At 34.2% G+C, this 25,523-nt stretch overlaps 1 long non-coding RNA gene across 2 annotated transcripts in view; it reads right to left on the bottom strand.

The window, feature by feature from the left end:
• Positions 1-25,523, bottom strand: part of LOC125671223 (uncharacterized) — a 43,482-nt gene that overhangs the window by 9,577 nt on the left and 8,382 nt on the right. Inside the window, exons 2-4 of one of the 2 annotated variants that reach the window (XR_008802402.1) lie at positions 21,864-21,929; positions 21,648-21,721; positions 4,165-4,261 (exon numbers count right to left, since the gene is read on the bottom strand). This is a non-coding gene — a long non-coding RNA (uncharacterized LOC125671223). Of the gene's footprint in view, positions 1-4,164; positions 4,262-21,426; positions 21,722-21,863; positions 21,930-25,523 lie in introns of those variants that run through there. The other variant, XR_007368547.2, reaches the window with a different exon arrangement.

The following is a 25,523-nucleotide window of genomic DNA, read 5'->3' on the forward strand; positions in this document are numbered from 1 at the left end:
TCTATATGAGAGGAAATGATATCTTGCTGTGACCTTCAACTCGATATTTAGATATATCGACGACGTTTTATATATTAACAATTATTAACCATTTTCATTCATATGACAATTCGATATATCCCGATGAACTCGAAATAAAAGACACCACAGAGTCTTCCACATCTGTTTTATACTTGATATCTTATTAAACATACACGTTTACGACAAACTAACAACTTCAGCTTACTTTCCTTATTATTATCTCCTGTAAATGATGTTTATGTCTATCAACTGATTCGATATACAGGAGTTTGTTCTGTGTATGATCAGCTTTAAAGTCGATGCACAGGAGTTTGTTCTGTGTATGATCAGCTTTAAAGTCGATGCACAGGAGTTTGTTCTGTGTATGATCAGCTTTAAAGTCGATGCACAGGAGTTTGTTCTGTGTATGATCAGCTTTAAAGTCGATGCACAGGAGTTTGTTCTGTGTATGATCAGCTTTAAAGTCGATGCACAGGAGTTTGTTCTGTGTATGATCAGCTTTAAAGTCGATGCAGGCTATTGGCAAAGAAATTGATGTTACAGGAGTTTCAACAGTCTCGTTTAAAGTGAGTGGTTCTCAAATTCTATAGTCGTTATACTGATCACCAATATTATCTGTCAACTGCTGTCTAACGTATTAGGCCGTTCTTTACACACTGATTTTGACTATGTCCAGGGATCCGCGTTTGTCCTACTCTTAATTCTATATTCTTTATAGGAATTATGAGATTGGTCGTTGTTCGTTATCTGTGTGTGTTTCATCCTACTTGAGATTTTTCACTCTTACAGAGACATAGACAGCCCCTTTTGACCTATGTATGTATGGTACTCAAGGTCGGAGCAGTAAGGGTTCTTTATCGTGTTTACATCTTCAGTGATACGGGACCTCCATTTCTAAAGTCATATCAGAAAGACTCGAGACTTCAATGATGTTAAATTTCTGTGAAGTGAATACCCTAACCACTTGGTCAACGCAATGGTTTATATGTCTTCATATACAAGTACAAAGTATGTTTTGTCATATCTGCGAAAGGAACGCTAAATTAGATTATTGCTAAAACACATACATAATTACCTGCAGAGTTTGAGAAATCGTATCTTAGAAGTGCGAATGTTTTAAAATAACTTGAAAATAAATTCAATGTGCCGTTAATGAACTTATGTAGTAAAGTTCTATTGAAATGTATGCAAATAGGATTTTTAAAAAAAAGATTTACGATAGGGTATAATTATTTTCGCCAAACGTTGGTGAGTGTTTGTCGCTTTTTATAGTTATGTGACTTTAGACAAGGGTTCTGATTTTCATATCTTCCCTTGGGCTTGAATTGGTCCAACGTTAGCGCTTTTAGTCATAGTTATAATCATCTCGCCATAATAGTATGCTGGAATATCTTGGGTTTTATGGGAATAGGAGCGATAGAACCTTTTTTGCAACTGCATCACAGAAGTTACCAAATTAAATCTTAAAATTAGACAACAAATCCTATAGTTCATAACTTTTGTAAGCTTGTAAAGATGTGGTGAATTAGACCTAACTAATCGTAAGCTTTTAAGCGTCCTCTCTTATGAATACAAACTTTGATATGTTCAGTAAAGTGCCTGATTTTCATTTAATGTGAAGAATCAGAATGCACATTGTGCATGTCTTGTGTAATTTGTTTTGCAGTATTACGTATATGCACTTGATTAAGTGTATATTTTTATGTAAATTTGATATGCGGCTTTCTGTTTTTCTCACAGGAAATTTAATTATTTTCTGCACCTGTTGCAATGAAGATGCAGGTGGACTGACTATATGCACTAACTTTGAAAACATCAAATTCTTGTTTTTATTAACACGCCAGGGTTACATTTGGAGCCACCAGTGCGAGTCCTAACAACTTCCTCAACTTGAATGCATCTCTCACAGCCAAAAACTGATATAACAGTACATCCCCAGATCTTTAAATAAGATTTAAATATTTTACAGCAAACGAAAATGAAAATGCTTACACTACACTGGTAACAGTAATACAGCAGGTGATCCCAGTTAGCCACGACTGACCTTTTGTATGAAAAGGAGTACTATTAAAGGAGAACCAGGCTATGAACGGTGGAATTATGAAGTAAAATGCGCATTGCATAATAATATTCTGAAGGAAGTTGTTATGCAAGCAATTAGAAGGTAGTTATAGGTGAAGTTAACAGAATCCTGATGAGAGTATTTTTAGAGAAGTTTGAGGGCGTTTAAGGGACAACTAAAAAGTAGTTACTTTCTAACTGTTATTGTAAAGCACGGTCGGGCTGAAGGTTTCACTTCCTGGTTATGTAGACTTGAAGACATTTTAACGAAATTTGATGAACAAGGGTTTCTAGGGAGTTATGGGACTGTTGATATTTGACGCCCAAGTTTTGGGCTGGTATTAGACAGGATGTGAAAGACGTATCTGGTTTTGAAACTAAATTATTAGATACTTTGACAAGTTAAGAATAGAATTGGTAAAGATTAAGAGAGAATATAAAGTACCAAGAATAGAAAGTTATAAAGTGAGTTACACTATAGGTGGAACCAGACAGTCAGGAATATCACAGCTCTAGTAAGTGCAGGGTACGCCAATGACAATGAAAATTAAAATACATCAGATCTCAAGAAACAACAGGCATTGCATGCCCAGTCAATCAGAAACAAGTGTTCATGAAGAGGTAGATGTAGGGATAAGCAGTATCACAATTCAAATTTCTGTCACAATTCTGAATATGATGGAGGATTTGATTTTAAACAGAATTCAGCACGCCAATGTTTCACATATAGACACTATGATCCATATGAGAATTCAATGGTTAGAAAACTGAAAGATATTAAACTATGGACCACGAGGTGCGTGTACTAGATGAACACGTTTTATAATAGATACAATATTAAGAACATTGGATACACCAGAAGTGGGAACAGGTGTCTAGGAGGAATAAAGCCCTTGTTGACCGATCACACCCGCCATGAGGTATATTTCTTGATCATGTAAACAGAGTAATCCGTAGTCAAACTCGACATGCAAAGAACGGCCTTACAATTGATATGAAACAAATTAGACAGCATTCGACCTAATGACAAGTTGTATTTGCAAACTATATCATCACACGGCCATATAATTTACGAAGTGTTGACTTTAAACGAGGCTGTTTAAACCCCTGTAACATCAACTTATTTGTCATTATAGCCTGTCTCAGTTAAGAAATTGATCACATGAGGAATATGATCTCGTGTATTTAATCAGTTGAGAGACATTCATACCATTTGCAGGTGATACTGGAATATTGCTACATTAATATGGAAAGCTGACAATGGAGAAGCAAAAATCATTCCGTGTGTCATAAAGTTCAGTTGTTAGTTTTCCATTCACGTCTAGGTTCAATAAAATACCCAAATACTAAGCCTATATATAGTTCACTAGGGCTATCAAATCGACATATGAATGAAAGTGAATAATATTAATAGATAAAACGTTGAATATCTAGATTCAAATGTCGACTTGAAGGCCACAGCAAGAATTTTTTTCTTTTCATGTAGAAGCTTTTGAATAAATTTTGCCTCATACGAATACAAAAACAGGTCAACTAATAATGCAGAGCAAGTGCGATAAAAATAAATGTAATGCATGCCATTGTTTTGTTTGGTAATGGTGTTAATTCGTTCAGTAACAATTCATAGATAAAACCTCAGTCCCAGTCACTTAACGACATGTACAAATGGCGATACGTTCCCTTAATTCTTAGACATGGCTTTTTTCTGATAATAGCAATTAAGGCATAAATAGGAACAAACACACTAATTGATTAGCACCAACACTTTGCATCATATTGTGGACAAATGCGAAGGGGAATTTGGGAAGAAATGTTTACAGAATGCTGCTTTGTTTACACCATGGTACTAGCTCTATGATGCGGGAAACAGAACTGAGAAGGAACAACAATAGATTAGACTTGGTTTAGACAGTTGAAGACTCTAAAATCATCAGAAAGCCATGCAGTAGTGTTTGTATTAGAGGTAACATTGATAGTAGGAATAAAAATAGATAGCATACGATATATTTAAACACACCAAAAACTTAATTCTACCAAAGAATTTGGATATACATGTAATTCCAACAGTCATCAATTTGTCACCTTATACAAGGCAGCCGATGTCCATATACCCAGTAAAACTGCACAGATTGCGTCAGTTCAGCCAATGTCGTTAGGTGTAGTCAGTGCAGCAGATGATCTACAACATATCAGGAATGTTAGTCTGGGTAATACTGAATTGTTTGACAGAGTCTCTATGGAAACTTCTGAAGCATAGAAATATATCTTCCACGGGAGATACCGACATTGGTTATTACATGGATGCCTCACAAATGATTAATCTAGTGGATGAGACATCCTGCCAACAAAGTTAGAGACGAATCAAACAATCTCACATGAAAGAAATGAAGATAACGAACAGTAATCAATCTCATAAATCCTATAAAGAATGCAGAGTTAAGAGAAGGACAAACACGGGCTTTGGGTATACCAGAGATAGAATCAGTTGGCTCGGAGGAGTAAGCAATCGTCCCATAGAATTCCTTTTTATTTTCAACTGTTTGGGCCTTTCAAATAGCATAGCAACTAAGCATCATTTAAAGGGGTATATAAATATAATAATATGTAATATATATTTGGAGGATTTGATCATTTTTGGACTGATATGAGTAGCATTTGGAAAGATTAGATATCATATTTTGGAGATGAAGTAGTCTCAATACAGGGGAATGCAATTTAGTCCAAACGAAGGTGAAACACGCTGGATTCCATAAATCTTATCAAGATCTAAAGATCCAGGAAATGTTAAGAATGTCGGAATGTCAATTACTCTCTTCACGAATGAAAATGGACAATTTGTAGGTTGTGCAGGAATTTATAGACATTGTTGGCATAATTTGAATCAGTAGAGCTTAAGTGATTCGGCGAGACGATGCACTTAAATGTATTGAAGGCAATATTACTTCCAGTCAGACAAAACAAAAATCGATCGGATGATCACATGTCCACGATTTGAAATTAATCAGAGGGTATCAAGTTATGTAGGGAAGTCAAAAGAGTCCACACAATATCATCAATCAACTTGTATTACCTGAACAGCTTATATCTAATATCTAACGGGCCTTCACAACAATGGGTCACCCAGATTTCCATTATTACGAGACAGGTTCATTGAGAGGAAATCCTATTGTCAAAAGGTACCATAAGTCGTATTGCAGCTTCTTTTTAGTTTGTTTAGCTTATCTAATTGTAGAATCCTGCAAAGGAGGAATCGCCAAAATGTTAATGCTGACAAATTATTACAAACGACAGGCACAGACAATACCGATAAAGGAGAACCAAACCGTAACAACAACAACAACAACAGAAGACCACAGTAATTTCATTGTTTATTGTGGTATTCGGAAAATATTACAATGAGGTGCCCAGTTTGAGAGCAACTTGAATAGATCATTATTGTCAGATAACAGAGATGGATAAATCGAACGACAACACGATACCATCAAGCAACAACACGATACCATCAAACGACAACACGATACCACCAAACGACAACACGATACCATCAAACGACAACACGATACCATCAAACGACAACACGATACCATCAAGCGACAACACGATACCACCAAACAACAACACGATACCATCAAACGACAACACGATACCATCAAGCGACAACACGATACCACCAAACAACAACACGATACCATCAAACAACAACACGATACCATCAAACGACAACACGATACCATCAAACGACATGCAGAAAGGTTTAAACGAGCACTCGTCAGCATGAAAGAAACTCTGCAAAACAACGAAAAACAAGATTGGTTGAATAATCATCTTTCCCCCAAAAATTTTACGATATTCAAATCTGAGTAGGTCTGTTCTATCTGCAAAGAAACGTCACTTTCTAGAAATAAAATAATATTCAGTGGAAAAGCATACGTACACTGTATAACATTGAATTAAGGCATTTGCATCTCTTTTGGAAAGTTCGAGAAGCTTTCAAAGAGCCAATAATGCAAATAGTTTCAGTTGTTCAGTTGAAAATAAGATTTGAATTACAGTTTGTATAAAGTCAAATTTCTCGATATCTAGATGTATATTCTGTGTGTTGTTACAATGGAAAATATTTACTGCGCGTTTTATCCAATGTTTCATTTTCATGATAAGTTTAAGACATCAACATAATTTTCTAGTTCTCGGTTGAGTACCCTTTTTTGATATTAAAAGAAAATGATTCATGTCTCCCAGCGGTGTGTGAGAGTTGTGTGCGGATGTGGTATACCTTTTAATTGCGACTGTATCATCTATTAAAGAACCTGACAGCAAATTCTGACGACGAGAACCTGACAGCAAATTCTGACGACGAAGTTAACCGAATGTCACCCTGACGCGACGGAGGACGATCAAAAAATTGTTGCGACTTCAATTTAGGTTTCCGTAATAAGTCAACATACAGCCAAGCGAATTCTATTTTTTGCAAAATCATCCCTAATTAATCATAGAATAAAATTTGATTAGTCAAACTGCTTTATGAAAAAAGGCAATGGAAGCTCGCCTAAAGTAAATCTAAGTGTAGGCAATGGAAGCTCGCCTAAAGTAAATCTAAGTGTAGGCAATGGAAGCTCGCCTAAAGTAAATCTAAGTGTACAATAAATTGCAGATAATGCAAAAACTCGATAGGCATATTTTTCTCTTATTGAAAGGGTCAGCACGCACCATATAAACGGATTGACCTTTGATGTCTAAATGAGCTTATTTCATTATTCGTTAGCTTATTTATTTCATTATTACTATCATTATCATTTTGAAAAAAGTCAAGACTATCTATAAAAGAATGAATTCGTTTTGTATTTTGGGAAAAGCAGTTGATCCTCGAGTCTTTTTGAAAAAGGACAGGTTTTCAACGAGAATTCTAATTAAATCTACTTTAATTATTTGATAAAATAACTACATTTATGTCAATTCTTATTCAGTATGTGTTTTGGGTCAACACATACTTACACATTTGAAACCTGTTCACGATGTAAAGACATTAGAGGATCCACAAAGCGCCATTGTTATACTAGCAACATTAGGGGAGATAATATCCTTATAAACAAAGCTAAAGACTTGTGGTATATTAATTTATGGTAATTTATTAAAATCGACTAATCATGTGGTTCTAATTAGCATGTAAACATATCAGTATATTCTAAATGTTACATCGTGAGTGATATCTTGAGATTTCTGCTTTCTCCATCAGAAACATACTAAATTGTTAGATATTTGATTTACAAATGTGTTATTTAGTATGCAATATAGACACTTAATTAGATTAGAAAACACCTTTTCAGCCTATCTGATTCATCTCTTTCATACTAATGTCTCTTTGTAAGCAAGTAGAATAATGATAAAAAGATAAAAGGATTAATTACAATAACCTAAACACAATTGGATATGAACTTGCACAGCATTCAACATTTTTTCATTAATAGTGTTAAGGGAAGGAAAAATTCATAAAGCAGTAAGGTAAACTTAAAGTTGATGGTGTTTTTTTTTTAAATTTGTGTTTCAATGGTACAAATACATGAAATACTACAAAGGCATATCAAGTTACCAAAGGATGCGGATACAAATTTCAACACTTATAGTAATCCGTTTTCTTAAATGGATTTACAATTGTTTGTATAGGGGCCTTCCCAAACTGGTGAAATCTAACATTGTTTTTTACATGTGTAGGCAAAGATTTAAAAAAAAGATAGATTGAAATTGAAATATCAAAATACATGTATTTGAGGAAAGGAAGAATGTGCAAACTTTTTTTTATTCTTTTGAATGCATCAATAATTTTGTGAACAACTTGAAAAACAGTTTGGATATCCAGACTGGATGAGTTTTTGTCATCATAAAATAAAATTGTAGGGTAATGAGTCAAAATACAATAGATTTAAAATTTATCATCTTTATGTGGCATTTAATGTATTTATGTATAGAGTCAGGTATTCCCATTTATTTTTACAATGAACTTTTACTGTATAAAGTGCACGTGCTTGTTTTCATTACATTGAAGAACACGTGCACTTTAAACACCCAGACATCCAATAACGATATACTGGTTAGGATTCCCTTGGCAGAAAGTGATCTCAGGGTACTATATACATGTACTAGTATGAATCTCAGGGTACTATATACATATACTAGTATATACAGGGTACTATATACATATACTAGTATGAATTTGTTCTAAAATGTTCTGTATGTTTATGAAAATAGAAGATAATGTACAGTGATCAATCTCATAAATCCCATAATAATACAACATTAAGAGTAGGGCAGCACGGACACCTGGGCAGACGAGAAGTGGGATAGGGTGCCTAGGATGAGTAAGCACCCCTTATTGACCAGTCACACCCGCTGTGGAACCTCTATTCTATTAACAAATATGGTTGCACTTTATAATGAACATTATGTTCATGATTGCGTAATAATGTTGTCCTTGTTTGAGAAACTTGCAATTAAAATAAGTAGTGTAATTAAGGGGGAAAATGGTTAAAGCGTACCGGACACTCATCAATCACTCTTATTTCAAAAGAAATAAAATAATTACCTAAATGTCAAAATCTAAAGCACACAAAGTGCCGAAATAATTTCAAACGATTAATTGTCGGTTAGCTGGCAAAGAAATCCAGACGCCTCAACATGCAATTGCAATTAACAAAATGTAAGCCACGTGACCGTAACTTCAAGCTAACAAAAATGAAAAATGTCACGTATTTTAAAACAAATCTTACAAGGTTTGTCATAGTAATTCATTGTTGATATATACGGCAATCCAAAAGCATTTCATGTGTATCAATAGATCATCTAATATAACACACTGTATGTTTAGTATGCTCATAGTATCAATAGATCATCTAATATAACACACTGTATGTTTAATATGCTCATAGTATCAATAGATCATCTAATATAACACACTGTATGTTTAGTATGCTCATAGTATCAATAGATCATCTAATATAACACACTGTATGTTTAATATGCTCATAGTATCAATAGATCATCTAATATAACACACTGTATGTTTAATATGCTCATAGTATCAATAGATCATCTAATATAACACACTGTATGTTTAGTATGCTCATAGTATCAATAGATCATCTAATATAACACACTGTATGTTTATTTCCCAACTTCTTATGCATTTGAAACAAATTTGTTATACATATTCATCTTTACAGGTATGATAAGCCTGGTAAGTATTTTGGAATTTAACTAACCTTCAAAAAGTCAACTTAGTATGAAACATCTATAGGCTAAACACTATCATTTTATCACAAAGTCATTTCCCAAAGCCCTTAAATGTACATGAAGTTCCATCGACAAGCCTTCTTAGACATTTGCTCCCTTCTTTCCCTGGACAGAAAGCTTTATACCACATCTACATGTTATGTCCAATCCCTATGATTCCTGTTTTATAAACTGTAAGAGGAGTTTTCAATGACAAGTGCGGAAGACGGGCGGATGACCGTAGAGGTAGACCGCTTCATTGTTGATAATGAAAAAAAACAAACAAGAGTTGTCTTTCCTGCAGCATCTGACTTTCGAGTCCTTCACAAATTATCAAGACACATCCCCAATCAAGTTTTTATTTCCCCATCAACTTTTAGACTTAGAAATACATGTAGACGTTATGGCGATTATATTACCGTGTATGATATTAAGTCTTAGAAAAGAAATGGGTTTTATTCAACAGACAAAATAATATTTTTGCATTCTAAATACATACTGCGTATTAGAAATTAAGGCTCCAGAACTAATCTTACACATATTTTCTTAGAATATGATGATCATTAACATACGTTTATCTTTCGATTGCTTCGGTAAACTTTAACAATTCTTTACTCCTAAAATGATGTCGAACAAAGAGAGGGATTATTTTGTTTTTTCAGCAGATTTTTTATGAGTCAAAACTTCTCGAGAGAATACAATCAATCTCTTTTTAAATGAAAATATGTATGTATGTACTTTACAGCATTAATAATCGCCAACACAGGATACCTAAAAGATTTGTTATAGAATTTTGTAAACTACTGGAAAATGTTTTAATGTTGTTTGAAACACACATTTACCACTAATTTTCCCTAAGAAACCTTTAGATTTGCATTATTCACAAATCCTTACTTGAAAATTCATAGCAAAAACATTACCCAAAAATCAAGATAAACCATAACGTCTTTTTATTGGTACATTTCATGTTTTGATGACCGATTTACATTGTTGTTTGATCAAGTAATAGAAAATCTTACGTAAACACAGAAAAATCCTACTTTATACTTGGGTATCCTGTGACATTTTAGTAACCGCGTTTTGTATTCCCTGTTATGAAACGGGCTCTGGTCATGTTTATCACACTATATCTCCATACATGTACTTTACATAGTATTAAGAATGTAAAATGGACAGTAAACCAGAACTTGTAACTATTACAGGATTAGTCTCACGAACTTAAAATTGTAATAGCACCAATATTATCACTGAATTGCAGTCTAATTAATATTCATTATTTTATTGTTTGTCGATTAATTTAAAGTGCAATGAGTACATTCTACTCACGTGACCACAGCAGTCAAGAATTGTAATGTTTATTTCAGACCATGTCAATGCGGAGAGGGTCTTTATTGTTCAAATGTTAATGCCATTATTTTAGTACCTTCCTATATGAGCTTATCCAATAACAGTATATGCATGTCCTAAAGTTGTACTTATGAAGTTTGCATTATTTTATGTAACAGAATTAAAATTTTAGAATCGATTATAAATGAAATTACAGGACTACATGTATATTGTACACCAGCATTTCGGGACTTGAATCGAATACTAGTTAATTATAGATTTACAAATTGTAATACTTTAGTAGTATCCGTAACAGGATTAGTTTTATATATTATTTTATGTATTATTTTATAGCTTTAGTTGCACACTGTTTAAGTCACCAGAGTCATATCTAGTTTTGATTGGTGTCCATCATTGTGTTTTTCCGATAACATTTCAACATTTTAAACTTTGTATCATACATGACCAATTTCACGAAATTTGAGATGCAGGATCTATGGCATGAGGTATTCAAATATTGTAAAATTATTGGTCCCTGTCCTTGTGGGAGCTGATGGGCGGAGTTAAAACCTTCAAAAGTCATCGAAACTTTCAAAATATTCTTCTTTACTCCCTAACATCAAAATGTACAAGACAAACTGTGTACGAAGTCATGATGAGTAAGGGCATATTTACCTTAGTAAAATGCTTGGTCCAAGGGCGGGGCTGTATAGATGATATAGTAAAAATCTCGTTTACGCCAGAAACTCTAGTACATAATCTGCCAGCGCTTTCATAATGAGTATGGCGGACCCTCCTAAAATTAAAATTAATGACTCCACTAATATTAAGTTTGGTCATCAAGAGAGGCTTGGTTGTTGAGGAATGTTTAACTTGTGGGTCGTCTCAAATAGGAAGGAAAGAATTGCACACAACAGACAATGCATGCGACTAAAACATATAAAAATGTAATTACGAGTGGTATTTGAGCGAGGGTAAGAAAACGTGATAGCCTTGCCGAGCCCTCCGACCCAAGTCCAAATGTCGCATAGTTTAGAACATTTACCACGTACTTTGTGTTATCCTGCAAAGTCAAGTATCAGAAATTTCTCAGTTCACCTCAGAAAAGTTGCCCCTGACAATATAACGTGAGGTTTGAAACACAAAACACGAGGACGTCACGTCAAAATAGAACGCAGAAGGCTATACTGTGCCATCGACCGAATATTACTACAGGCATGTATGTTACCTTTATTGGTCAATAAAGAAGTTACGGGATAAAACATAACACGCAGACCGTTCTGTTTTATTGTCTGTTGTCGTTATTTAGGAAGGTGGTTTGCTTTAAAAAAATATTTTATTTATTTAGTTTATGTTGAAATATATCCTTTGGTTTTTGAATGCAAATACATGTATTTCCAAAGTACTGCTCAGTTTGTCTCTGCCCCTCTATACGAATACACGCATTATTTGGGTCATGCATTGAGCCGGCGAAGATATCAATCACCCTACAACCACACGTACTGACAATTGTTTTCTTTCATTAGGTATCGAGTTAATTGTTTTATTAACCTGTTTTGTTTTTGTTCTACATTTCTGTAAAATCATCCCTCTGAGTGTCCTTATGTGATATTGCAAAATTAAAAATTATGATTTGGGGAAATTTATTTTAAAATGATGTTCATAGTCATCCGACCATTGGTGAAGTGTAACGCCTGACTTTCCATTATGAAACTCTTCACTGTCACGGTTGGGGTAAATAATGGCGTATATTGATCTCCTTTCCATCTTTAGATTAGATATTTGTCTCTTGTAGGTCTGGACAGGTGCCAAATATACATACATTTTCTTACTTTCAAATGTCTTCAGAAACGTACCTTCTTCAACGCAAACTCATCAGAAATTCTTGGATCGCCCTTTTCATTTATTGACCTTTCTTGTGTCTACTTTGTTTCGCGTGACCAGGGTTTGGGGGAGGGAGGTTGATGGGGATATTGGTTTTGTAATGTTTATTAATCTTTACACATGAAAGGTCCATCCGATTAATTTGGACACATACACAAAGTGGGGTTTGTACAAAATTGTATGAAGCATTGTTTTTGATACATTATGGATGACGTGTATCGTAGGTAATGTATTGTTTGGTGGGAGTCCTTTTATAACATACATCTGTCAAACATGTATCATTTTCCCTTTTCGTGACCAAGGAAGGGGATCATTATCACGTTCAATGGTAACTTCTAAGGTTAAATCATGTTGTTCAAAATACAATAAAATTCTTGTAGTTCGTATTTCTTTTCTATACCAAATAGCAAAATAATTATTGTAAACCAACTTTTGTTCGCGATTACTTTATTTCGCGCTGTAACCACTGATGAACTAGTTCACGGCGATTAATTTTCGCGACTTAAATTATCTTAATACAAGATACATCAATGGACTGGTTCGCGGCTAGAAATATTTGTAATGATTAGGTTCTCGCTATTTTAGCGAAAATTTCTCCCTCGCGTAAATAGATTGGTTTAAAGTAAGTTCTCTTCAGTTTATTGCCGTTTATATCCATATGTACGTTTCACCCATTGCAAGAATAGAGAAGTCGGACCAATGGGATTTTTTTTAGCACTGTCCTAAATATTAGCACTTTTTCCAATCAACGTATTGGTAGCAGCCTTTTTTACGTATACCACAAAGCTTGAAATCTTGTGTGTAGCTTCCTATAGCTACACGACCCAAGAGCATGTGGTATATTGGAATAAGGGTTGATGACATCGATGAAATACGAACTCTTTCACATGTGACGTTCAGACTACGAGTTCCCTTGTGATTGGCTTTAGCAATTTGTTGTCTGCCGTTGCCTATTGGTCACGAGAGTGCTTTGAGCGAATTTTGTAACTTGATTTTCAAGTTTTAGAATTCACAAAATTAACTTGTCTTTAACCAAAAAAAAAAAAAAAAAAAAAAAAAAAAAGATTCCTATTGCTGATTGCTTCAATATGTTTGGCCATGCCTATGGATTATTCATGAAATTTTGCCATAACTTTCAGATTCCACTTAATTTTGGGATGTTTTTTGTTTTTCCTTGCTTTTCGTTTAGAAACTTTGAAACATGTTCAGTGAAGCTTTCTGTGTATCCGTTTCAAACCGAAGCTGTAGGTTAAGCGCCATACAATTCGAACTACAGTGCAAGCATAGTTCTCAAGATCGTAGCAGTAAGACTTCTTTATCGTGCCAACGCCTACTCTGACACGTGACCTCCGTTTCAAGGTTAGTTCCGAAAACATTTAATGCCGGGTGTTTGGCGAAGGAAGTCACTATTAACCTATGTTAAACTCCTTAGGTTAGAAGAGGCACCGGGATAGAGATTAGAACATTCAAGTATTTAATGATCAATATTTCATAAAATAATAGATGATATGATCTACGATTTTTGTAAAGTTGTCATGCATGTGTAAATTTTGTACTTCCATGCACACAGTGATCTTTAGGGTCAAGCATCCAGGATCCACCATGATATACTGTTTAGTCTATATCATATTACTTGAACGTGTATATAATATACCAAGCTGCAGAAAGATTGTGGACTCTAAAAGTAACTTTCATTTCAGGGTAAAATAATGGTTTTTGTAGCAACTTGGGTTTGAATATTAGCAATCAGTATCATATGTCAAGGAGAATGTCAGACATTTCGGCCCAAAGACATTTCGGCCCAAACGTTTCGGCCCAAATTTTTGAGACACTTCGGCCCAAAGACATTTCGGCCCAAGACATTTCGGCCCTCATTTTCTTCGTATGAGACACTTCGGCCCATATTTTTCATTTTGCCAACATCACCCATATCATTGCGTTTCCACAACATTATAGTAAATTGACACGGGTGCAGGACTTTTCGGCACCAAGACGTTTCGGCACTTTATTATTAAGACGTTTCGGCACCAAGATGTTTCGGTACCACGACGTTTCGGCACTTACTTTAAGATGTTTCGGCACCAACAATTATTTTAATAGCGCCATGGATGCTTAAGGGACCACGTACTTCATTGATGAACACATAGAACATCAAGCCCGATAAAAGCCATTCGATTTTTAATCACTTATCGCATTGATAAAACAAACATTTGAATAACGAAAATTGTTGCCACATTCTTTTTTGCTATGTGTTTCAAATGTTTAGTGTTTTGTATTTTGATTTTTTGATTCATATTCAGTTTGAAGTTCATTCCTTAAACCGTTAATATATTCACAATCGAGAGATTGGAAGATACGAGAAATTATAGTAACGAACATTTGACTCTAATCTAATTAATGATAAGATGTAGTATTAACTTTCGGAATTACTAGAATAAACTGTAATTCATGAATAAATGTTATACTTTGTACACATGTAGGATAGATTTACGTTTATTTGACACACAAGGAAGTTGTATAGACGTCGCGCACGGTACTGTTGTCATTTTACGTTACGCTTATAACGTCATAAATTGTGGCAAAATAATTACGAAAACAACGTCACATTTTAAACAAATTCATTATCTCCAAGCTGTAACATCATAATCAAAGCACATGCATGATTTATCGTTTAGAAATTCAAAATAAATCTTTACGTGTATTGTGTACATTCATAAAAATTATGAATTCTTAGAAATACTCCAAAGTATACGTACTGTATTTATTCCACCGTGCCTACAACAGCAGGCATCTCGTATGAAATAATGATAAGCAACGAAATGATATGGATTGAATGTCAAATTGCTTCTCTCAAACTGCTCATAGTTAGCTCCTCATACTTATCTGGGGGTATACGAAGGCCCGTGCCAAACCGCGCGTGGTGTTTTTTTTTAACAATGACCGCGTTTCACCAGGCTTCACTTCAATCGTACCGATTCTACATAATTACAACACAAACGGGTAATCAATATAATGATGAAATAAAAACAAGATACCTAAAACCCGAAGGAATTGATTGATGAATGTCTTTATTTTACATTTGGTCCGAATTCGAAGTGTCGACGTACTGTAAAGTTGTAGAAACTTCATTATGAGTGATACAAGCAATTAAAACACAAACAGGTAATCGATATAATGAAGAATTAAAAACAAATTATATAAAATCCAAAGAAATTGACCCAAGAATGTCATTATTTAACATTTGGGCCGAAATGTCATTGGGCCGAAGTGTCTGAGAACCGAAATGTCACTGGGCCGAAGTGTCAATTTACTATAATGTTAGCAAAATGAAAAATATGGGCCGAAGTGTCTCATACAAAAAAAAAAAAAAAAATAAAAAAAAATGGGGGCCGAAATGTCTTGGGCCGAAAAGTCTTTGGGCCGAAGTGTCTCAAAAATTTGGGCCGAAGTGTCCAATATTTTGGGCCGAAACGTTTGGGCCAAAGTGTCCAACTTTTGGGCCGAAACGTCCGACTACCGTCAAGGAAGAAGGTCTCCTTGGTGGGCTATTTTCTGCCTTATAGGTGGAAGATAATCCCAGATGATGTTGAGAACACAACATTTCTTTACATACTGATTTTGACCACGGGTTACTCTGTTTACCTGATGTTTTAAGATATAGGGCCCATGATGGGCATGGCCGGTCAACATTGGATGTTTACTCTTCTTGGCACCTGATCCCACCTCTGGTGTGTCCAGGGGTCCGTCTTTGCCCTACTCTTAATTTTGTATTCTTTATGGGATATATGAGATTGATCATTGCTCATTATCTTCACTTTTCATAAACATACAGTACATTTTAGAACAAATTCATACTAGTACATGCATATGGTGCCATGAGATCACTTCTGCCCGGGGGACCATAACCAGAAAATAATTATTGGATGTCTGGGTGTTTAAAGTGCACGTGTTCTTCAATGTAATGAAAACAAGCACGTGCACTTTATACAGTAAAAGTTCATTGTAAAAATAAATGGGAATACCTGACTCTGTACATACATACATTAAATGCCACACAAAGATTATAAATTTTAAATCTATTGTATTTTGACTCATTACCCTACAACTTTATTTTATGATGACAAAAACTCATCCAGTCTGGATATCCAAACTGTTTTTCAAGTTGTTCACAAAATTATTGATGCATTCAAAAGATTCAATATTTCAAAAGTATGTACGAGTACATGTATTTTGATATTTTAATTTCAATCTTTATCAATTTAAATTTTATAATTACACATGTATAAAATAATGTTAGATTTCACCAATTTGGACAGGTGCCTATATACAAACAATTGTAAATCAATTTAGATAATATTTCTGTCACCACTTTTGTACTATATAGTTATTTGCATTATGCAATCCTGTGTAAGATTTCTTGGATAATAAATAGGTTGTAGTCTTTTGCATTCATGTCCCACTAAAATCTTGTAAATCTTAAAAATATGTTAAGTACAACATTTGTAAAAGGTAGGCCACAAGAACCCATCCTTTGAGTATGAATTGCTTTCACCATGACGTTGAAGGCCAAGTAGAAACAATTATGTATTCTGTATAAACGTCCGGTATAACCTGAAGTGCAGGTGTATGAATTCCACTTTTCTAGTCCGCCCTGTGGCTTAAAACGATTAACTTTGCAAATGCCACGCTCCTTTTTATACAGCGTGTGCCCTATATTTGATATTTAAAATTATATAACTTAACATAAACTGTCTGAAAATGACACGTAAAAAATAAAGCAAACCGTCGACTGTAATATATACAATATACATCACATTATACTAGTAGTACTATTTCAGTATCAATCAATTAAAAAGAGTACGAGGATATTTGTGATTTTGAAAGAAAGAACATTTTCTCCAATTATTGCAGTGTTGAAGTATATAAAGTATTCTGTTTTCCATTATTTAAATTTTTTTATCGATTTGTTTTAATTTTCCATTTGTAACAAGAGATGAGCTATTATACAGCATCATTTCTAGTTAAATTGTAAGTGCGAAACTAATTATACAACATCATTTCTAGTTAGATTGTAAGTGCGAAACTAATGCTATACACAATTCCCCATCTTTCTTCACACTATATATTTCTAATTAATTCTATATGATATAAATCCTTAAATCAAGACAAATATGGAATAATCTTGAAGTCGAGGTGGAACCGCAAATGAAATGTAAATTCGCGTAAAGTCTCCATTACACTCGGTCTCACGTAAGCTTACTACTACAGCTGAAGTTTACCAATTCATTATATATATGTTAAAAATTATATTTTTAATGAAAGACTTTGACCACAAAGTGGTTATATATTATAGTAAATGCATAGGAAACGTTGACATGAAAGTAGCTAACCTTTTTTAAATAGCATGAAATTTAAATGACACGAAAGAAGTGTCTTTTTTAAAATGGCTTTCATTCATATGTCGATTTGATATATCCTTGTGAGCTCGAAATAAAGGACACCACAGAGTCGTCCACTTCTGCTTCATACTTAGATATTTTATTGAAAGTAGACATTAACGGCAAACTGACAACTCAACTGTATGACAAACGGGATGATTTCAGCTTCTCCATCGTCAACTTCCCACATTTATGTAGCAATATTCCATTATCACCTGCATATGGTGTTTATATATCTCAACTAATTCGATATGCAAGAGCTTGTTCTGGGTATAGTCAGTTTTTAAATCGAGGTAAGCTACTGACAAACAAGTTGATGGTACAGGGATTTCAACAGTCTCGATTGAAGTCAGCATTTCGCAAATTCTATGGTTGTTATAACGATCTAGTTCGTCAATACAACCTCGCATTGGGTCAAATGCTGTCTGACGTGTTTGATACCGATTGTTAAGCCGTTCTTGGCACACTGATTTTGACTGCGGATAACTCCGTTTACCTGATCAGGATATGGGGCTCACGGCGGATGTGACCGGTCGACAGGGGATGCTTACTCCTCCTAGGCACCTGATCCCACCTCTGGTGTGTCCAGGGGTCCGTGTTTGCCCAACTATCTATTTTGTATTGCTTGTAGGAGTTATGAGATTGATCACTGTTCGTTATCTTCACCTTGCATGAAAGAAACGCCACTTTATTAAATGACATACATAAGGTGTTTTTCTTTTGATATATGATTTTGACCATAGAACATTATATCTAAAACTTGTACGATGATATAATATAAATAATGTAGGACACTAACTTTATTTTACAATCGTCGACAATTTCGAAATTTCAGAATTTTCTTCGAAACCAAATGTGACATAAGGTGTCATGATTTTAAGTTGAACATATATTTCATACATGAAAGATAGTGATCAATCCCATAACTCCCACAAGGAATACAAAATAAAGAATTGGGCAGACAAACCAGAGATGGGATTAAGTGCCTAGGAGGAGTAAGCATCCCCTGTCGACAGATCATACCCGCCATGAGTCCTATATCTTGTTCAGGTTAACGGAGCAATCCGTAGTCAAAATCAGTGTATCAAGAACGGTCAAACAATCATTATGAAACACGTCAGAAAGCATTTGACCCAATGATAGGTTGTATTGGCAAACCAGATCATTATAACGACCATAGAATTTGCAAAATCCTGACTTTAAACGAGACTGTCGAGAGTATTTATGCTTGGAATCAGATTGGTGTTTAACACAGTACTTTTTTTTTTTATAAGTGATCACTACATACGAATATTTCCTTTTTCAATTTTTGTTAGAGAAGTAACTGCCTGTGATGTCAAAGATTCTAGTCTTTAATATATCGTGAGGAATGGTCGTGTAAAGTGTTGAAAAGTCATACATTTAGATGTTGATTTGCAAAAAAAATTGCAATTTCAAACTTACTAAAAGTACTTTACATTTTTTTTAGAAACCACATTTGATTTACACCGCTTCTGGCATAGGTTATGGCACAGTACGTTTGAAGATTCTCCCTCACAGCTGTTAATATTTTCGTGAGGAGCAAATATAGGGGCCTGGTAGAACATTTATTCGATCCAGCAATGTATCTTTCTTTGTAAGGGTTTTTGTTTTGTGAAGCTATTAAATAATTATAGTATTCAATGAATTTTCTTAGTTTTATTGCCCTTTGTCGGTAGCATAAAAAAAACCCACGAATATTAGACACACTGAAATCAACTTCAGAAAATTTAATTCTTCTAAACTAAAATTATTTCTGATATGTCATCATTCAAATAAAGTGAATGTTGTTTTCACTGCTACTAGGGCTCAAATACGTAAATATGTTTTGAAATTAGTTCTGCTGACCACATATCAAACCATTATTTCAAGAACGTAACAAAATGTAATACTATGGAATCCTTCAAAGTCCCTGAGAACGTTTTTCTTGGACTATAATGATCGTACAGTTTCATTGGATATGGCTACCCTAGAAAATGAAACTCCCGTAAAATATAATTTTTTCTTAGAATCATAAGTGATACATGTAAATGTATGTTGCAAGAAACCTTTAAAGGGACTGGTTCACGATTTTTGATAAAAATATTTTTCATTTTTGATGTTACACATTAGAAATATAACTCATTTAATGTTGACAGCCAAAATTTTGACCTTCTGAATGCAAGAATGAAAGCAATATTTTAGCCTTAAATATGTGTTATGTAAACAAAGACTCGAGTCTTTTTATGTAAACAAACAAACAAGTGAAATATTGATTTCGTAATATAATGCATCTTAATTTTGCATAGTCTCAAATTTTAACTTTTAGATGACACATTTTACCCCAAAAATGCTTGAAATGTTAAAGATATGATAAACTTAGATCGATATCCATTTTTTTTTTAAAATTTCGTAACCAATAGCATACCGCAATCTTTGTTTACAAAACAAAGAATAAACTCTCTAAATGAGCTTCTGTGATGATGTATAACCTTAATTTTCATGTGAAATCTTTCAAACACATTAGACAGTAGATTTTGATCATTAAAAGTGAAAAACAAAATTTTGGGTAAAATCGTGAATCAATCCCTTTAATCGTTGAAGTGACTTGCAAATATTTGAATCAGTAAACTGAATATGTGAGTATAACAAGAACACTGAGAAAGGTTGCATACAAGGAAGTATTCGTCCCAGTATTATATTCGTTCATATGCGCTAAAAATACAACTTCATCCCGTTAAATTCATCCAGATAAATATAGTCAGGGTGGGCGAAATGAAAGAAAATTTCCCATTTCCTTGTATTCAATACCAATGGAGCCTATTTGTAGGATAATGCAGCCATGAGACTCTCTACATAGCACTAAAGGTCGTAATTAAAAATAAAATAAAGCAATTGAAAACAGAAATTCTCTTTAAACTTAGTTTTGTTTTAGCTCGGTCTCAAGAGAGAGAGAGAGAGAGAGAGAGAGAGAGAGAGAGAGAGAGAGAGAAAATGAGAACCGAATAATTGTACAATATTCATCTGGAAAACAAAATCGTTTTCCAAGTCCGTAGTTTGGTATTTAGGGAAAGCAAAATGAAAATGAATGTTAATTACATTTGTGCAGGTAGGACAAGTCACGTGATGTTTAAATCATCATGTCCTCGGAGATATCTGTCATATTAAAACAATTTTAGAAATGTTAAAAAACTGACCAAAAGGCGCCAAGTAAGATAAGCGGCTGAAAATAATCGCCTAAAAAATATAGACAAGCACGTAGTATGCGACACCCTTTAAGATTTTTTTTTTTTTGCGCAAAACATTGGTAAAAAGTCGAAATGACTTACTTAAACATTGCTCATCTGTCTTGACGTGTGTTTATTGCTCATTGAAAGAAAGAAGGCTGCAGAACCTGTGTATATACCTACTTTACCTATAGAATACGAAGAACGAATATTGTTTGGTTGTTTATTAAGAAGTTTCAAACATATACTGCACTTAGTAAAAGCCATTTACGTTTTTGTTTCTAACATAAAGAAGAACATTACATGGATCGTAAAACATGAGATTTATCAATGTAATCATCGATTAAATTCCTAATAGCGATGTCACGTCCCACAAAATCAGTCGTTGGTAAAGTTGTTATGCATGTTGTAAATTCTCATTTACACCTACCCAGAAATCCGTATTTACAGCATGGACCACTTTTCATCATATTCAGTGTCAAGCAGCAAGTTTGATACATCAAACTGCAAAACAATATCAGGCACTAAAGGCATGCTTTGTATCATCAATTTGGTAAAATTCTGCCAACATTCACAACAGCTTACTTTTTCATATTACTTTTTCAAATTAGATTCATGCAAGAATCACACTACATAAAGGACTTACGAATCTGTATTTTCTATTAACTTGTTATCTTTGTTATCTTTTAGACAGTTACTTCTTCAACAAAAACTGAAAAAGGAAATATTCATATCAGTGATCAGTCATTCCAAAATTACTTTGGTAAACACCACTCTGATTCTACTCACAATTACTCTAAAGTTGGTGTTATAAAGATGCTGGAGTTCCTCATTGACAGTATGTTGGAATTCCATTGGACACGAATTGTGCTCCTTTGTAAGCTGACCTGTTTTTATATTCTTATGAGGCAGAATTTATTCAAAATCTTCTATAAGAAAACAAATATCTTGCTGTGGCCTTCAACTCGACATTTAGATACCAGTATATCGACGACAGTTTATCTATTATTAACAATAATCATTTTCATCCATATATCTACTCGATATATCCTAGGGAATTCGAAATAAAAGACACCACAGTCTCCTACATCTGTTTCATACTAGGATATTATATTGAACATTTTAACGGCAAACTAACAACTCAACTTCATCCCGACTTCAGCTTCTCCATCGCCAAGTCCCTATATTAGCAATATTCCATTATCACCTACATATGGTGTTTATGTCTCCCAACTGATTTGATACACAAGTTCTAGTTCTGTTTATGGTCAGTTTTTAAATCCAAAAACAAGCTACTGGCAAATAAGTTGATGGTGAAGGGGTTTCAACAGTTTCGTTTAAAGTCAGCATTTCGCAAATTCTATGGTCGTTAGAACAATCTAGTTTGCCAGTACAACCTATCATCAGGTCAAATGCTGTCTGACGTGTTCCATGTTAAACTTATACGGCACCAATTTTGATGCACCAGATGCGCATTTCGACAAATTATGTCTCTTCAGTGATGCTCAACCGAAATGTTTGAAATCCGAAATAACAATGAAGTTTTAGAGCTATAATAGGCAAAAACTGTACCAAAAAAAGTGGAGTCAAATTCGTTTAAGGATAAGAGCTATGCGTGAGGGAGATAATCCTTAATTTTGAAATGAATTTCTAAATTTTATAACAGCAATTAAATATGCATCCGTATTTTCAAGCTAGTAACGAAGTACTTAGCTACTGGCCTGTAGAGACCATCGGGGACTGACAGTCCACCAGCAGAGGCCTCGACCCAGGGGTTATAATGTTAAACTTATACGGTACCAATTTTGATGCACCAGATGCGCATTTGTTAAACCATTCTTTATACACTTATCTTGGCTACAGATTACTCGGTAAATCTGATAAAGATGTAGGGCTCACGGCGGGTGTGACCGTGTGACAAGGGATGGTTACTCCTCATAGGCACCTGATCTCACCTCTGATATGTCCAGGGGTCCGTGTTTGCCCATCTCATCTCTTAATTTTGTATTTTTATAGGAGTTATGAGATTGATGACTATCCGTAATTTTCACCTTTTCATGTAGAAATCACGTCGTAACACATTATTATTGAATGTGAATTTCTACCATGACGTTGAAAGACTGACAGAAAGATATATTACGCTATTATTAAGTTTTAAACAATTTAAGACAGGACAAATCAAGTGAGGTTTGAGTCATCATCCTGGAGACAGCTGTCACAAGCGTAGGTACGATAGTCTATCAGTTTTAAACAATTTTAATACATTAAAAACTGACCAAAAGGAGTCAGAGACCGAGAATTTAGTTTCCAAGTGCAAATCATTAAAGAACAACAGAAATCAAAATTCAATTTTGATGCAAACAAGTAAGCCATGTACACGTACATCATGTGACATCATTTGTATCACGTAACTTACAAAACTGGGGAGAAAATTTTGAATTCAAATTGACTGGTCGATATTAAAACATGATCATATGGTTTACATGTAACATGTACTGAATATTTTCAGCAAGAAACCAATAAAGGTAGGAAAGGGAAAAAAACCCTAGATGTTAGACTAATGAGCGGGACTTTGCATGAAACATGACATCAACGAAAGCGTAGGTATTAAACCCTGCACATACAAAATGTAGTACGAAGTTTCTGTATTTCGTTTTATATTTGTGGATAGATAGTTATGCAAGGGCGAAAACACGACAATATTACTCCTTTTGAAGGATTCTATTTCATATATTAGATAAATTAATAATTTCATTAAATTTCGAAATAATGGTAATTTAATAAAAGTTGGTTCATTGACAGATGATTTTGAATAAAAATCATGCAGAAGAAACTACAAAATGTTATGCAATATAGCTATTCAGGAATAATTACATTTACCAATGTTTTGTGTATAATGATAAACTTTGAGGTTTCATTGAATTTTCATTTTTCGATGAAGACACAGTGAAGCGCACATATTACACTTGACATAAAAGACAAAAACGTTTAATGAAAAATATATGATTATTAGGAATAAATTCTGTCGAGTTTGTTCATATCATGAAAGGTGAAGACAACGAACAGAGATCAATCTCATAAATCCATTAAGCAATACAAAATAGATATTTGGGCAAATACGAACCCCTGGACACACCAGAGATGGAACCAGGTGCCTAGGAGGAGTAAGCATCCCCTGTCGACCGGTCACATCCGCCGTGAGCCCTATATCTTATCAAATAAACGGAGTTATCCGTAGTCAAAATCAGTGTACCACGAACGGTCTAACAATCGGTATGAAACACGTCATACAGCATTTGACCTAGTGATAGGTTGAATTGGCAAACCAGATCATCATAACGACCATAGAATTTGCGAAATGCTGATTTCAAACAAGACTTCTGAAACCCCTGTACCATCAACTTGTTTGTCAGTAGCTTGCCTCGATTTAAAAACTAACTATACGCAGAACAAGCTCTTGCGTATCGAATCAGTTGAGCGATATAAACTCCATGTGCAAGAGATAATAGAATATTGCTACATGAATATGGGAAGTTGACGATGGAGAAGCTGAAATATCCCGTTTTTCATACAGTTGAGTTGTTATATAGTTTGCCGTTAATATAGAATCCATGTACCCCGATAATACAAACAAACTGAACATATATTCCATAGATATTGTACCAGGGTAAATTAAATTAAAAGATGATCAATAAAGTTCAATAAACACTGTGTTATGGTGTTTTGTTTTTTCATTAATGCACACAGTTTCAATGATAGCTGTATTTCAATGGTATTATTTCGGCTCCAAATGTAAGTGTTGTTCCTGAAAATGTAGAACATCCAGAGCATAAAAAACAAATGTAAAGACTTTGAATTCATGAATACTAAGTAATATACAATATGAATATAATCAGTATGTACATATATACATCATTAATCGGATATAATTTGATAGGCTATCACTGAATAATTTGACGATCATATAATCAAAAGATGTCTTACATATGCAGATAGCAACAAGCACAAATCACACAGCACGTATACATTCCAAAAAGATCCTTCCGTCAGGATTTCTTGGTTTCTTAAAGTGTTCCATCATCTCCATATTTAACCTTTAATGCAGCCCTATCCCTATCGAAGAGTTTAGCCCAAATCCTTAACCTAGCATCCTTCTGGATGGTCTAAGTCTAGATGTTTGGACCTTTAAGATATTTATTAACTGTGTAAATATTTACATTTCCAATGTTTTCCCCTTTGATATCTCTACAAAAAATGATAAGATATTTCCTCATGAATGCGTTGCAGTTGTAAACCATGCTCGTAT

The sequence above is a fragment of the Ostrea edulis genome, chromosome 4, assembly GCF_947568905.1.
Source record: "Ostrea edulis chromosome 4, xbOstEdul1.1, whole genome shotgun sequence".
NCBI classification, from domain to species: domain Eukaryota; kingdom Metazoa; phylum Mollusca; class Bivalvia; order Ostreida; family Ostreidae; genus Ostrea; species Ostrea edulis.